General features: G+C 44.8%; 1 protein-coding gene across 1 annotated transcript in view; it reads left to right on the plus strand.

The window, feature by feature from the left end:
• Nucleotides 1–268: 268 nt before the first annotated feature.
• The window catches only part of RNF41 (ring finger protein 41), a 112,823-nt gene continuing 96,167 nt past the window's right edge, over nucleotides 269–16,924 (plus strand). Inside the window, exon 1 of the mRNA XM_075336973.1 lies at nucleotides 269–422. The gene's annotated coding sequence lies outside the window, so the exon portion shown is untranslated. The remainder of the gene's footprint in view (nucleotides 423–16,924) is intronic.

Genomic DNA, 16,924 nt, shown 5'->3' on the forward strand with positions numbered 1-16,924 from the left:
AGAGCTCTGAGGGTGAGCGCGCAGATGACGTATGGAAACAATTGACTAGCAACTACACTCTGATTGGCTGGGAGTTCTGCTACGTCACGTGCTCAGGAATGAGTTAAAGGTTCCCCCTTCTCTCAGGACACCTCCAGGTCTTATTCTCCGCCCCTTTTTCCATACTGCCTTCTGATTTGTTAAAGATTAGTTGGTCCTCGCCCACTCTGCAGAATTCTGCCCTATGATTGGGTAATGTCAGCCATTAGTCATAGGACGGACGGGCGTGACTTGGCTGTGGGTTGCGTAGCAGCAGAGCTGCGAGACCGGTGGTGGCGTCAGCTTCTGTCAGGGGTAAACGGAGAGACGGCGCGTCCGGGCACCGGAGACTCCCTGCCCCGGGGGAGGCGGCGTCCGCTCCGTTGGGGTCGGGGCTAGTCACGGTGAGTATTTCAAGAGCTCGGGTTACCGGGGCTGAGGCCGCGGGAGGAAGTCAGTGTCCGGGCAGGTGGGAACTCCGAGCATGTCCTGTGCAGAGCGGTGAGGCCGGGCTGTGAGCGGCTGCAGGCGGAGGCCCGCATAACTTTACTGTGTGACACTTTCTCCTGTGTGCAGCCCACATTATGGCGGCAGAAGTTACTGCTGGCAGGCATGTCCGAATGTGTCCTCCCGCAGCCAGCAGGTAGGCAAGGGACAGTGACCGCGTTGTGCGAATGTGTGTGTGTGTCCACCGTGTACGTGTGTACTCATGTGTGCATGTACTGGTGTGCAGTGTGTGTCCACTGTGTATGTACCCGTGTGTGCATGTACTGGTGTGCAGAGTGTGTGTGTGTGTGTGTGTGTGCGCATGTACCGGTGTGCAGATGTATGTATGTATGTGTGTGCGTACATGTACCCGTGTGTGTGTGTGTGTGCATGTACCCGTGTGTGCATGTACGGGTGTGCAGATGTGTGTGTGTGTGCGTGCATGTACCGGTGTGCAGATGTATGTATGTATGTATGTATGTGTGTGCGTGCATGTACCCGTGTGTGCATGTGTGTGTGTGTGTGTGCATGTACCCGGGTGTGCAGATGTGTGTGTGTGTGTGTGTGTGTGTGCGTGCATGTACCGGTGTGCAGATGTATGTATGTGTGTGTGCGTGCATGTACCGGTGTGCAGATATGTGTGTGTGTGTGTGTGCACATGCATGTACCGGTGTGCAGATGTGTGTGTGTGTGTGTGTGTGTGCGCGTACCGGTGTGCAGATGTATGTGCGTGTCCACCATGGGTTTGGATGTGTGTCTGTACTCTTGTGCATATGTGTCAACTGCGCATGTCTGCCATGTGTGTGCGTGCGCCAGTTTGTGTATGTATGTGTACCCGTGTGTCTGTCAACTGTGTGTGTTTGTGCGCCTGTCTGCCATGTGTCTGTGTATGTAACCATCCCTTGTGTGTGCCTTGGTGCGTATGTTTGGCTGTCTGCCGTTTGTGGATGTAGGTGTTTGTCAGGTGATTTTGTGCGCCTGTCTGTATGTGTGTTCCCGTCTTTTGTGTGTATGTTTGTCTGCCATTTGTGTGTGTACCTGTTTGTCAGGTGTGCGTGCACACCCGTCTGTGTGTTTCCGTTCGGTTCTGTAGTGCACATATGTGAGCAACTGCACATACATATATGTAAATATGACAATTAACTGTGCGCCTGGATTGTTAGAATTTACAACCCGGTGCTGGATGGATTGCGCAGTTGATACCAGCTCAGCCCTCGTCCCCCTTTGACCAGTATTGGGTTATTCCAAGGAGTCTCGTTACCTATGCCACAATGTGGTGTATCAGATTTGATGCAGATGTTATTCTCCACATGGATAAGTAACAGCAGAGCAAACGATTTGTAGTATTATTGGAATATTGTTTATTCCTACAAAACTACCGCTTTTCATCGCTGGTTCTGCTATTCCTTTGCTGTGGGGCATCGCCTTTAGAAAATAGTCCGTTGTTCACTATTATGTAGGACGTATCCGCCTCTGCTATGCTGCCTCAGTTTTTTTTTTTTGTTTTTTTTTCTCTCATTGTTTTGAATGGTAGGTGTGCCCATACCATGCACAACACTCAAGGGACTTTCTCCTTGTCCTAGAATGTGTATCTAGAATACCCTGCCACAATGGAGTGGTGATGGTTGCAAGAAAGCCTGACTTAAAATACTTGGTCTTAATGTCCACCATGAAATGCACAGGGCTTTACTCAGCAATATCAATAAGTAAAATTGTAGACTGTTTGTTTTTGGGAGAGAGAAAAAAGTCTTTACAAAACAGAGTAGTTTTTAAATTGTTTAATGCTTGTTTAGGTTATGCTGAAAGCTGGTCTCTTAGGGGGAAAAAAGGTCAGCACTTACAAGCTCTTTCCTATATATCATGCAGGCGCTGCTCTAAACTGGCAGCTAGAATTGCAGCATCAGAAGCACAGTTCTGGCCGGTAGTACCACCATGCTGTGGGTCCAGCTAATCAGTGCAGCACCCCCACCAGGAAGCTATGTGCTCCTTAGGATTTCTGCCACTAAAGGGGGTTTCACAAGATCATTGGTGGATTATGTTTGTGCACAATAAATGTGGGCCCATGTGGAAATGTATTTGTAGCTGTAATTAGAACTTTGTATACAGCATCAGATTGATGGCTCTGTTAAAGAGATTATCTGGTTTCATAGAAAAATAGTCCACAGGCTGCAACTGCTTTAGGTCCGGTTTAAATGGCCATGTTTGATGGTCTGTTTATGGAATAGAATGCCCGAACCTACCTCAGGTCTCCTGATCTGAACGTATAACCTCACAAATGTCTGTGAATGTAAAGGCCCCGTCACACACAACGAGATCGCTAACGAGATCGTTGCTGCGTCACCATTTCTGTGACGCAGTAACGATCTCTATGTGTGACACCTACCAGCGATCAGGCCCCTGCTGTGAGATCGCTAGTCGTTGCTGAATGGTTGGGACCATTTTTTTTCAAAGGTGATTTCCTGCTGGGCAGGACACATCGCTGTGTTTGACACCTACCAACGACCTTCTAACACAGTCCCAACGACCGCCGAGATCGTTATACAGGTCACTGATCGTTACTGCGTCGTTGGTAAGATCTGACTGTGACACATCTCACCAGCGACCTCCCAGCGACTTATCACAGATCACATCATTTTCGGGATCACTGGTAAGTCGTTAAATGTGACGGGGGGGCTTTACTTTGAGTCAGTACATCCACAGACACTCCACAGGGGTCTGTATATGGCCATCTGAACTTGGCCCACAAGTAGAGATGAGCATAGCCGAACAGTGAATTTTGCTGTTTGTATCGAACACAGATTTTACAAAAACCTCTTGGAGTTTTGGACCTTTTACGTATGCAAACCACTCGATTGAGCATCGCTTGCTCAGGTACTCTGTGGTTGGCCCAGTACGTGCCACTACGAGCCACTTGCAGTGTCTGTATTGCTTCCACTGAGGGTAAAAACAGCATTATTGGCTGTACTGTGTACAAAAAAAAGGGGCGGTGGAAATGTTCTGTTTATGGCTGGCTGCATGCGGGTGGAGAGCCTAACTGCCCAATAAGTGATCCTCCCCCAATGGGATTAAGGTAAAGTCCAGGTCCTGAACTGAGCATTCTCAAGTCTAGCAGAACCCCAACTTCAATGAGTCTGCTTATCTCTACCCACAACTAAAGCAATCGTTATATATCGGCTTCACCCCTGATATTTTGTAGATGTCAGTAAACAAAGGCCAAGGGAGGCGTCACTGGAGTGGCAGGGCCTTCAACTGGTAAGCAATGCTGGTTTTGTTCATTTAAGGGGAACCTTTCAGGTGCTGTATGTTCCCAGAACCACGAGCAGTTCTTGGTGAAAATTCCTATTCCCTGCCAACTGTCCCAGCCTATAGTAGCATAGATAAAGGGATCTTTACAAAAAGTATTTCTAAAGATCCCTTATGATATGATAATGAGCGCAGGGACAAGTCGCACAGGCGTTGCTTCCTCCGCTCATTCCGCCCTCTTAGCATGGTAGTACACCCACGGGGGCTGATAACATGCTATTCGGTGTCCACTGCCAGCGTCATCACCAGCGATGACGCTTGTACTTGTCCGTTGCTGCAGACTCAGATGCCAGGCACTGCACATGATCAGAAGTCACTGGTACTTCCGGTCATGCGCATTAGACCTCCTATGAAGTCGGGAAGTGTACACCTGGCTTGATAGTGCACATGACTGGAAGTGTGGTGACCTGATCATGCGCAGGTCCCGGTGTCTCATGCGGTGACAACGGATATGGCTGTACACGTCACTGCTGGTGATGTCGCTGTCGGTGGGCATTGAATAGCATGCTAAGAGGGCGGAATGAGCACAGGAATGAAAGTTCATGCGCTCATTAGCATATTATAAAAGGATATTTAGAAATACTTTTTCTAAAGATCTCTCTGTATGTTACAAGATGCTGGGACGGTTAGGCAAGGATTAGCAACATGCACCCAGGACTGCTCGTGGTTCTAAGTGCATATTGCACCTGTCAGGTTCACTTTAAAGTAGTTCCCGCTTGCGGGCCTTTGTTTTCTTAATTTTTTTTTTAATTTATTTTTAAATATATGTGTCATACTCCAGCCTGTTGAAAAAAACATCAGCAATGTACCTGCCTCCTTGACCTCTGCTTCTGGCGGTAATTTGTGGAGCATGCCATTTGTGCACATAATTCATGACCTTTTAAAGTGACTCCACCACCCACGGCACCTAGTTAAGTTTATGCAGAGCTTGGCCGAAGGCGTGATTCCGCACTGCCTGACACATGTATTTTAGCTTATACTAGAAGTGGTGTAAGCTATAGACTTGTCTCGTGCAGTTACAGCATGCAGTGTGCCTAATTTATTAAGACGTTGAGTATTTGGTTTCAGAAATTTTTGCATCTCTTGGCAGGAAAAACGCAGACAGGAACGCTGAAAGAATTGACATGCTGCAGATTATTTTTTGTACCAAATCTTCAAAGAAAAAAAAAACCAAAACGCGTGCATAGCACTTCAGGTTTCTTATTGACTTTGCAGTTTTGTGACAACTGCACAAAAAAATGCAATAAAATTGCTGGGCATTCTGATCATGCGCACTGACCCTAAACCCGGCATCTGAAGCGGTGACTATGGGCAAAGGTATGTACGTCACCACAAATGACACTGGGAATCGAATAGCATGTTGGCACGCCCCTGTGGGTGTGCTAAGAGGGCGTAATGCGTGCAGAAACTAACGCCTTTGTGTCTAGTCCATAGGCTCATTAGCAAATCATTGAGAGATCTTAAAGGGAACCTGTCAGCAGAAATTTTGCCCAAAACCTAAAAGATTCCCCCTCTGCAGCTCCTGGGCTGCATTCTAGCAAGGTCCCTGTTATTATTGTGCCCCATGTGAGACCAAAATAAAGACTTTATAAAGTGGTACCTTTTTGTATTCAGATACTGTAAATGTGACACGGGGGCGGGCTTTCTGGCGTCCCTTATTCTGCCTCCTGGTCCTGTATGCCGCCCCCATCGCTCCTTTCCATAGCTGATGCACCGCCCACTGCTCCAGCCATCCCCACGCATGCCCAGTGCCCGTCTCACGGGACTGAGCAGTGTGACCGCTGGTGACGTGTGCGCAGACAAGTGATTATGGGCGGGGCTGTGATTTATCAGCAAGTACCCGCCCATAATCTCGTGAGCGCGCAAACCTCACCAGCGGTCACACTGTGCTCAGGGTAGTGCTAGACTGTATGGGCTGCTTCCAGGGATGACGTCCCTTTTGTCACGTGATAGGGGCGTGTTCAAAATACTATCACGTGACAAAAGGGACGTCATCCCTGGAAGCAGCCCATACAGTCTAGCACTACCCTGAGCACAGTGTGACCGCTGGTGAGGTTTGCGCGCTCACGAGATTATGGGCGGGTACTTGCTGATAATCACAGCCCCGCCCATAATCGCTTGTCTGCGCACACGTCACCAGCGGTCACACTGCTCAGTCCCGTGAGACTGGCACTGGGCATGCGTGGGGATGGCTGGAGCAGTGGGCGGTGCATCAGATATGGAAAGGAGCGATGGGGGGCATACAGGACCAGGAGGCAGAATAACGGACGCCAGAAAGCTCGCCCCCGTGTCACATTTACAGTATCTGAATACAAAAAGGTACCACTTTATAAAGTCTTTATTTTGGTCTCACATGGGGCACAATAATAACAGGGACCTTTCTAGAATGCAGCCCAGAAGCTGCAGAGGGGGAATCTTTTAGGTTTTGGGCAAAATTTCTGCTGACAGGTTCCCTTTAAGAAATACTTTTGCTTAAGAGTTTAATAATCTCACTATCTATGCTACTACATACAGAGACAGGCAGGGATTAGCAATATGGACCCAGAACTGCTTGTGATTCTGGGTAAAGACTGGACCTGACAGGTTCACTTTAAGGGTATGTGCGCATGTTGCTTTTTACCTGCTTTTTACCTGCTTTTTTGCTGCTTTTTCTTCTGCGCTGTTTAATGCCAAAATGGATGTGTTCTTCTATTCAAGCAAAGTCTATGGGAATTTGGGTTTCTTGTTCACACTATGTTGTTCAAAATGCTGCCTTTTTGTGGCAGAACTTTGGTCAAAAACTCAGCTTTGCAGTGCAAAACCCAAATGGCAAAAACAATTGACATGTTGCTTCTTTGAAAAGCTGAGTTTTTGACCAAAGTTCTGCCTCAAAAAGGCAGCATTTTGAACAACATAGTGTGAACAAGAAACCCAAATTCCCATAGACTTTGCTTGAATAGAAGAACACATCCATTTTGGCATTAAACAGCGCAGAAGAAAAAGCAGCAAAAAAGCAGGTAAAAAGCAGGTAAAAAGCAACGTGCGCACATACCCTAAGTGCAGTTTTTTTTTCACAAAATATTAAACCAATCCTAATACCAGGAAACTCTATGAATCTTGAGGTATTTTTTGCAGTGTTTTTTTCACAATCGAAAACCATGAATAATGCAGGCAAAAAAAATGGAAAAACGTGAATTTTTGTGCCGCGTCTTTCCTGCCCAGAGATGCAGAAATTAATGCAACAAATACTCAACGTGTGTATATACCCGAAGACTGTGAGCGGGCTGAGTATTTGGTTGCAAAAACTTCCGCAGTAAATCTGCATCACTTGGCAGGAAAAAAAATGTTTGGTTTTTTTTTTCTTAACCCTTATGCATTTGGGGTGGTAGAACGCTGAAAGAATCTACATCCTGCAGTTTTTCTGCACTAAGGCTATGTGCACACGTTTTATTTTGCCGTGACAAATATTCTTCAGTGTTTTGTCACTGCATGTGCATTTCAAAACGCAGCCAAAAAGCTGAGTTTTGGAAGTATTTTGAATGCAGAATGGATGCAGAATTCATGCGTTCTGGATGCTTACTCTGCCATAGAGTGGGAAAAGCGCCCAAAACGCACAAGTGACATGTTTTCTTTTTAGAACGCATCGATTTTTTTTGTCAAAAATTTGGCATGCAAAATGCTGCGTTTTAAAACTCAACGTGCGCATGGAATTTGGCAAATTCTCATAGACTTTGCTGGGGACGCAGAACGCATGCATTTACGCTGCAGTTTAAAACGCTGCGTAAACGCAATGTGCGCACGTAGCCTAAATCTACAAGAGAAAAATAAACAACGTATCACAATTCTTATGGACTTACAATATTGAAGATATTTAGATAGAACCTAAAATATATTTATTGCAATACAACTTTAGAACCCAAGTCCTCTTGCGCCTGGCAGTCCTGTAGCCACTCTTCTTAAGGCTGGAAACACATCTATGCGAGAAAAATTGGTCCGACTGGGCTGAAAAAAAACTCGGCTGATTTTAGTTCACGTTAGGACCGAGTGCAACACAACTGTGATCCTTTTTGCTCGCGTGTGCGACACGTGTGTGTCGCGTTTGCGATGCTAGTTTCCTGCAACATCTTAATTAGCTAAAAGATTACACATCTGTCATTTATTTAACCTTTGGAAATGTGCTGTCACAATCATCTGTTGAATAATGAATGAGCAAAGTTACTGCCACACTTGCAAATAGGAACGCTGATGCACGTGTGTGATCCTTCTTTAAACACGCTTCCATAGGAAATCATTGAGAAAAATGGTGTGAGAAACCCGCAAAAAAGCAGCATGCTGCGATTTTTTTTTTTTTTTTTTTTTTTTTTTCTCAGTCCGATTTGGACTGAGAAAAAAATCGCAGATGAGAGCTGAATCATTCACTAACATGTGTCCGATTCCAATGCGAGTTTTTCTCGCATTGCTCTACTGCGAGAAACTCGCAAGTGAGAAGCAGCCCTAACTGCTACCTCAGTCAGAGCTTCTTTTCCTTTAGTAAGCTGTTGATCATCAAGCAGTATACGATGACTTGGGTGCACATAAACAGCTGCAGAAGAATTTTATTTTCCAATAGCTGTCTCTCTCCATTTCATTAAAGCAGAAATGCTATCTGCGATTTAAACCTCCTCTTTGGGAGAGGCAAAATAGCAAGTTCTTCCACTCCCTTATGAAAATGCCAGGAGCTAAATCTTCAGCTTGTAATTTTTTTTTTAGTCACAGTAAATGGGTGATTAAGAAATTCCTTCAATTTAGCCTCCTGTGTTCATTGATCTTCATTTAGGGTTACCTGAGGGTTCGCCGTATTTACAAGAAACTGTGTTAGTTCAAGCAATCGCTCAATCATTAAATAAATGCTGCCCCATTGAGTGTCTTGATCGAGAATTGCCCCTTTCCCAGCACGTCTCTTCAAGATGTAATCAATTTTAGGGGTTCTGGCGGCAATAACAAATTTCCTCACTTTTCCAATCAATTTCCAGCATGTCCCTGTTGCAGATTCTTATTGCCAGCTGCAGCGTGTGCACAACACAGCGCATGTGATGAATATGAACGTGTTTTGAAGCAGCTTCAACAAGATCTAATTCTAAAGTATCATTTTGCTGTTCTTCTGTTGTAATATCTGCACTGTCTGTGGCCTTCCATCTCACACATACTGAATCCTAAATTTTCTTATAGCTGTTGTTCATTACTCTCATTCATCAGTTTAATTCAACTTATGTTTGAAGCATTGTCCATTACAATAGCAAGAACCTTTTCTTTTTTTGAGTTTGTAATCTTGCAGAACTTTTTCCACTGGACAAACTGGAGGCATCAAAAACGGATCCTCACAAAGAATGAGCATGTCAGTTTGTGTGGCGTTTTTCTAATCTGCTTTTTGCTATTGAAAACATTATGAGCTCAAAAACCTTTTAGGTGATGCAGTTTTTTAAAAAGCTGATCTGCTTTTGCAGCTGCAAAACATATCCTCAAACGCTGTGTGTGAATGTAGCCTTAGATCAGGAATAGAACAGCCATTTATAGGACATTTCATAACTTTCCCAAATTCAAATATTGAAAAAATATTCAGCACATTCTGCATTGCACTACTGTCCCCAATTTATTATATATTTTAGGAGTCTGAGTCGGTCCATTTTATGCAAACTCCACCAAAATGAACTCCGACTCCACAGCCCTGCATCATTGCTTTTCTACCAGTTTTGATGTGAATACCTGATATATGTAACAAATTCATCAAATGATTTTTAATTTTTCTTAACTTATTTGTGATTTAGTGTTCTGAAATATTAAGTTTTTCTTATGTCATTGTAGATTTCTAATGTCTTTTTAGATTCATAAAAGCGACTTGGGGGGGGGGGGGGGAATCACAATTTGGCTTTTTTTTTTTTTTTTTTTTTAAGGCCCTACTTCATGAGTGATTTTATGTATGCCAATTATTTTGCGCTAAACCGTGTCAAACGGTTATAGGTTGAAAAATAAGTTTTACAAAAAAAAATCATAAATTGAATGCTCAGATTTGATGAATTTGGTGTGACAATCAAGGCTAGGTTCACATTTCCGTTTTGCATCAGTCACAATCTGCCACTCTGATAAACAACGCAATCCGTTTGGTGGATTCCATTGTTTCCCATAGACTTACATGAGCGGCGGATTGTGACTGATGCTCTTGCGTTGCATCCTCCGCCCGACTGATTAGTCGTGGAACGACTGACCGGGCGGCAGGAACGCAGAGTGTAATGTTTTTTGAGCAGCGGAATCCTTAGGATTTCGCTGCGCATGCTCTCTCTCGGCGGCCGCCTTCTGTGAGCGATCAGTTGATCGTTCCCTCTTTCACGTTTTACAACGGAGTCAGACAATGAATTCTAATTCTTGTTATCTGTTGTACAACGCATCGGTCACAAGCAACATGCGACTGATGCAAAACAACGGAAATGTGAACCTAGCCGAAGTCAATGAAGAAATACACAGCTGATGAATTGAGTCCTTGATGCTAAAATCACAGGTGCAGTCCTACCCTTGGATTTGTAGTTTGTGCAAATACATGGCACTTGTTGTTACAGACTTTTTTGGGGGGGTACATGGGAATGCAGAAGCCCACTTTATAAGCAGGGGATACAGATTTCTAATTTGCATGGGAATCATTCAGTGAACATGCCCTAAGGATATGTTCTGATAAGGCACTTCTGCTGCAGACCTCCTGCAATGGAATTGCATCAGCAAAATTTGCAGCAGTAAATACTATTGTGGCTATGAATGGAGCACTTTAATGTGAATCTGAGCTCACTCAGAGTCCCTGGGGGGGGGGTGCAGGGGAAAGATTGTCAGCAGTCAGTATACTGGGAGCCTTCAGTACAGGCCCTACTTACATGGGTTGCATAGTCCACGTCTTATCAATTTCATTACTGATCGATTTGTGTGATGTACAGTGTATGGATTATAAGCTCCTGTGAGATGCATTATATCGGTTTGTGCCTTCTTGTTACCGTATTTTTTTGGACTCTAAGACGCACCCTGGTTTTAGAGGAGGAAAATAGGAAAATAACATTTTAAGAAAAAAATGTGGTCATGACACACTGTTATGGGGTGAGCATCTGCTGCTGACACTGTTATGGGGGTAATGTCCCCAAATTCTCTACTAAGGTACCCCAGCCTGGTAATGATCATCCGGCCTTGTATGTACAGTATATGTCCCTCATCCTGGTATAGCCCCCATCCTGCTATATACCGTCATCCTGGCATATGGCTGCATCCTGCTATATACCCCCCATCCTGCTCATAATATACCCCCATCCTGGTATACGGCCCTCATCCTTTTGGCACAAAAAATGTAAACGTTCATACACGCCTTACATCACTCCCTGCAGCATCGCTGCTCCTCAGTCTGTGTTAGCAGCAGCGCCACTGGAGTGTGGAGCCGGCCACGATCCCTGCTGCACCGCAATGTCCTCCTGTCTGTGCCGGCTGCGTGTGGACACGTGCGCACAGCGCTGACGTCATCGCTGTGCGCACCGCTAGTCTCCACACAGCCGCCGCTGGTACAGACAGGAGGACATCGCGGTGCTGCAGGGATCGTGGCCGGTGAGTATACTGATTCAGTATACTGATTCACTGCACCCTGCGCTGATGATGATGCGTGGGGGGCAGTGAATACAGCCGCACATTATCACTCCAGGCTGTAGTTGCCAGGGGTGATCATGCGGGCAGGCTGTTTAATATGTGCGTATTCCCCGCCCATCACCCCGCCCACCTGTCAGCGCTGGCTTCAGCGCTGAGATGATGGGTGTGCATATTAAACGAGCGGGTCCACGTGGTTACGGCAGGCTGATACACTGCAGCACCCTCATTCCCCGCAGCCCTACATTCAGACTATAAGACGCACCCCCCACTTTCCCCCCAACATTTGGGGGGGGAAAGTGCGTCTTATAGTCCGAAAAATACGGTACATTTTGAAAAACTGCAGAATTTTCTTTTTTATGATTGTCTTTTTGGTTATTGCGTTCTTGGCTATACTGAAGTAATACCAATGGCTAATCTTTATGGTTCTCAAGCAAGTACCAATAAAAACGACAATCTTTAATATTACACCGTAGTGGGATGGTGTGGGGAATGTTCTAGAATACGCTCCTGAAACAATTTTTTTTTTTTTACTTTTTTATTTTTATTTTTTATAACTACTAAAAATACCATTCAGATTTTGTATTGCCGTAATCATACTGAGCTGCAGAATACGCAACCTTTTTATAGTTTTTATCTTTAATCATTGGACCTGAAAATGTATTGTTTTTTTTCCCTATATTATATTGCATATTAAACTTTTTATTTTAAGCTTTACTATAAAAAAAAGTTTCAAGTTACCGGTATATGAGGGGCTGCTAAATCTTTGGCTTTACCTAGAAAGAAATGAGAGGATGATGAAACTTTTTTTTACATTTATTCCACATACTCTCCACTGATGTCAACACACTTCTTAAATCGGTATTCCAAGTTCTGTAAGCCTATCAAAAAGGATTTCAGTTGTGCCTCAAACCAGCCATCCGTAGCCGCCATGGGATCAGAAATGCTGTGAAATTTGGTACCCTTGAGGTGTTTCTTTATTTTTAGAAACAGATGATAGTCGAAGGAAGCTAGATCTGGTGAATAAGGTGGGTGGTCAACCAGCTGGAAGCCCAGCTCTGCCAGTTTTGCCGTAGTCGCTTGTGCAGTGTGAGCGGAGGTGTTGTCTTGCAGAAACAAAATTCCTTTGGACAGCTTGCTACGCATTTTGGCCTTCAAAGCTGCCTTCAATTGGTCCAAAAGTTCATTGTAATACCTTGCATTGATGGTGGAACCCTTTTGTAGGTAGTCCACTAGCAGCATGCCCTCCTTATCCCAGAGGCCATCACCTTAGTGGCTGATTTTTGCATCCTGAACTTCTTTGGATGAGGAGAACCACTCTGTCTCAGCTCTTTTTTGACTGCTCCTTGTTTTCAGGGTCATACAAATAAATCCAGGTCTCATCCATAGTGACCAGTCGATGCAGGAAGTTCTTATGATTCCGGAAACGCTGACAAATGGACTAGGAATTTTTCACTCGCATGCTTCTCTGATCTGTTGTCAAACATTGGGGACCCATTTTGCAGATGGCTTCCTCATGTCCAAATGTTCATGGATAAAGACACAAACACGTTCACGGGAAATCCCCATGATGTCTGCTATTGCTTTAGCTGAAACTCTTCAATTCTCCAGTATGAGTTTGTGCACAGCATCGACGATCTCTGGAACAACAACCACTCTCGGTTGTCCAGGACGTTCCTAATCATTGGTGCTGAAGTAGCCCATTTTAAATTTAGCAACCCAGTTCTTAACTATGGAATATGAAGGGCATTGATCCCCCAATGTCTGCGACATATAATGAATATCCTTCGTGGACTTTCTTGCAGAAACAAGAATTTTATCACTCCTCTGCTCTTAGTTGCTGTGAATATCGCATTAGACTCCACAATTTTGTTTTCCCTCGTGTGTAGAACACTGTTGCCATAAGCAACAAACACAACATTTTGAAAACGTATTGGACACACAAGGCTTTCATGCGATGCAACATTCGTTACCATAGAAACAAAAAATAAATCACAAAGCCAAAGACTTATCAACAGCCCCTCGTATTAAGCATAATGGCCTTCATTGATCAAGGTGTATTTTGTATCCCAGTCACAATGAAGTGTGCGCTGGCGTAAAATTGCCACACTCTCCCATTTCACCCACATCCACCGCAGCGACCGGTTTAGGTGAGTATTATAAAGTGTTTATGTTCTACACAGCGGCCTGGGCTCTTATATACAGCATGTTAGAATGCTGTATATAAGAGCCCACTGGTGGTGGCTGCAGCTTTTAAGGCAAAAAACTGGTGACAAGTTCCCTTTAAGACTTTGTTCATTCTTGAAGTTCCAGAGGCCATTCTTGGGATCATTTGGGGGTCCTAGCAGTCAGACACCTAGGGTTGAGCAAGATATAAGTAACTTCTGGATAAGTCATAATTTTGAGATTTTGTAAAAATGCAGAAATAAGACGCCTCAAATCCTCAGCTTATCCAGTGCATGTGAAATGTAATGTAGATGGTTTTCTTACAGGCACGATCTAGTTATCAATGTTGGCTTTTACTTGCGCTTCAGTCACAGCTGGGCTTCCCTACTTTCCTCACCTACAAGCATTCCTGAAGTATGGAATTCACTCGCACTCTTCATATAGCCGTATATGGGGGACTACAGGCATAGCAAAGACGTTTTCATCACATTTCTCTCTGAACGCTTCTGATATCGTTTTTCTTGATCAATACCTATTGTGCATTTTAGTACAGAATAACAATTATAGTGAGTGCACTTTATTGGCATGAAGCCAATTTAATTAGAGGGGGTATTAACCGAAGACTTGGTCAGATTTTAACACTTCTACATTTTAGAAAGCATAAGATTTGAACTAAATTTTTAACCATGGCATCTACTTTTTGAATAATGTGGCGTGTATTGATAAACTCAAACTCATAAATCTTATTCTTTCTCCCCTCAAATGCACACCCGTCCTCCCGCCCATCATTCATCAGGGCTGAAGCCAGTGCTGACAGGTGAGTGGGATGATGGGCGAGGGGCGCGCTCATAATTAACAGCCTGCCTGCATGATCACCCCTGGCAACTACAGTCTGGAGTGATCATGTGCGGCTGTATTCACTGCCCCCCACTCATCATAAGCGCGGGGGGCAGTGAATGTACGGTATACTCGTCACTTCCCTGGAGCATCGCGATGTCCTCCTGTCTGTGCCGGCCAGCTGATCTGTTTAGAGAGCGGTGAGCACAGCGATGACGTCAGTCTCCACGCAGGTCAGCTGACGGGCAGACAGGAGGACGAGCCATGCTGAAGACAACAGTGACTGCTCCACACTCCAGTGGCGCTGCTGCTGCCACCGACTAGGAGGAGCAATGCTGCATGGAGCGAGGAACGGTGAGTACAAATGGTGTGTTTTTGTTTCTTTTTTTTTTTTTTTTTTTTGGTTTTTTTTTTTTGTGACATAGGATCCATGCCATATAGCAGGATGGATGGGGGTATATAGCAGGATGAGGGCATATTCCAGGATGGGGGTATATAGCATATACCAGGATGGGGTACATATACACAAGGATGGGGATCATTTACAAAGCAGGATGATCATTACCAAGCTGGGGTACCTTAGTAGAGAATTTGGGGACCTTACCCCCATACCAGTGACAGCAGCAGATCCTCGCCCCATAACAGTGTCATGACATTTTTTGCTTAAAATTTTATTTTCCTCCTCTAAAACCAGGGTGCGTCTTATAGTCCGAAAACTACGGTACCTATAAAGAGAAAAATCAAAACTGAAAATTTTGCAGTGTTCTCTTAATTTTTGCCAGAGCTGTATGTATATTATATAATTTTTATTCTGATCTGGCTTATATATCCTGAGTCATATTGCAAAGGATTGTCAAAAATCCACTTGTGACTTTTAGGATCGCTACTTCCAATAGGTGGCGCTGTGCTAGAGTTTGTCTCCTTTACTGGAGAGACAATTTGAATATTTCCCAGAGGGGCATTGCAGCTATAAGTCCCCTTACCTGGCAGCCAGACTGGCTTGCAAAGTCTCCTTAAGGAGAATAGTGTTCCCCCGTGGAATTTTAGGGGCATTGCAGCTATAAGTCCCCTTACCTGGCAGCCAGACTGGCTTGCAAAGTCTCCTTAAGGAGAATAGTGTTCCCCCGTGGTCCCCACATAGCTTTCTCATGAGCCAGATCAGACACCCCCATACTTTGCACTGACGAGGGGCAAGCACCCCGAAACACCGTGTCTGCAAATTGGGATTCTGATCTGGCTTATATATCCTGAGTCATATTGCAAAGGATTGTCAAAAATCCACTTGTGACTTTTAGGATCGCTACTTCCAATAGGTGGCGCTGTGCTAGAGTTTGTCTCCTTTACTGGAGAGACAATTTGAATATTTCCCAGAGGGGCATTGCAGCTATAAGTCCCCTTACCTGGCAGCCAGACTGGCTTGCAAAGTCTCCTTAAGGAGAATAGTGTTCCCCCGTGGAATTTTAGGGGCATTGCAGCTATAAGTCCCCTTACCTGGCAGCCAGACTGGCTTGCAAAGTCTCCTTAAGGAGAATAGTGTTCCCCCGTGGTCCCCACATAGCTTTCTCATGAGCCAGATCAGACACCCCCATACTTTGCACTGACGAGGGGCAAGCACCCCGAAACACCGTGTCTGCAAATTGGGATTCTGATCTGGCTTATATATCCTGAGTCATATTGCAAAGGATTGTCAAAAATCCACTTGTGACTTTTAGGATCGCTACTTCCAATAGGTGGCGCTGTGCTAGAGTTTGTCTCCTTTACTGGAGAGACAATTTGAATATAATTTTTAGAAACCTTAAAAAAAAAAAAAAAAAAATGGTCCGTGTGTAAAAGTATAGAGGTTTGGCTGTTCTTGTTTGTCTAGATTGTGTGCTGTGACTGCGTATTAGGAGTTGCTTCTCGTGATCATAGGCTAAAGGCCGCTTTACACGCTAAGACATCGCTAAAGCGATGTCATTGGGGTCACGGAATTTGTGACGCACATCCGGCCGTGTTAGCGATGTCGTTGTGTGTGACACCTATGAGCGATTTTTGAATCATTGCAAAAACGTTCAAAATGGCTAATCAGTGACATGCCCCCCATTCCCAATTATTGTTGATGCTGCAGGTACGATGTTCGTCGTTTCTGAGGCAGCACACATCGCTACGTGTGACACCGCAGGAACGAGGAACCTCACCTTACTTGCGGCCGCCGGCAATGAGGAAGGAAGGAGGTGGGCGGGATGTTGCGTCCCGCTCATCTCCGCCCCTCCGCTTCTATTGGGCGGCCACTTGGTGACGTCGCTGTGACGCCGAACGAACCGCCCCCTTAGAAAGGAGGCAGTTCGCCGGTCACAGCGACGTCGCTAGGCAGGTAAGTAGTGTGACGGGTCCGCGTGATTTTGTGCGCCACGGGCAGCGATTTACTGTGATATATTTTTTGTACAGAGACATTTTATTTATTGGTATTACATACTGTTAGAACAAAGCAGGGAAATGTTCACAACAAAAC

Source organism: Anomaloglossus baeobatrachus, chromosome 2 (genome assembly GCF_048569485.1).
Source record: "Anomaloglossus baeobatrachus isolate aAnoBae1 chromosome 2, aAnoBae1.hap1, whole genome shotgun sequence".
In the NCBI taxonomy this organism is placed as follows: Eukaryota; Metazoa; Chordata; class Amphibia; order Anura; family Aromobatidae; genus Anomaloglossus; species Anomaloglossus baeobatrachus.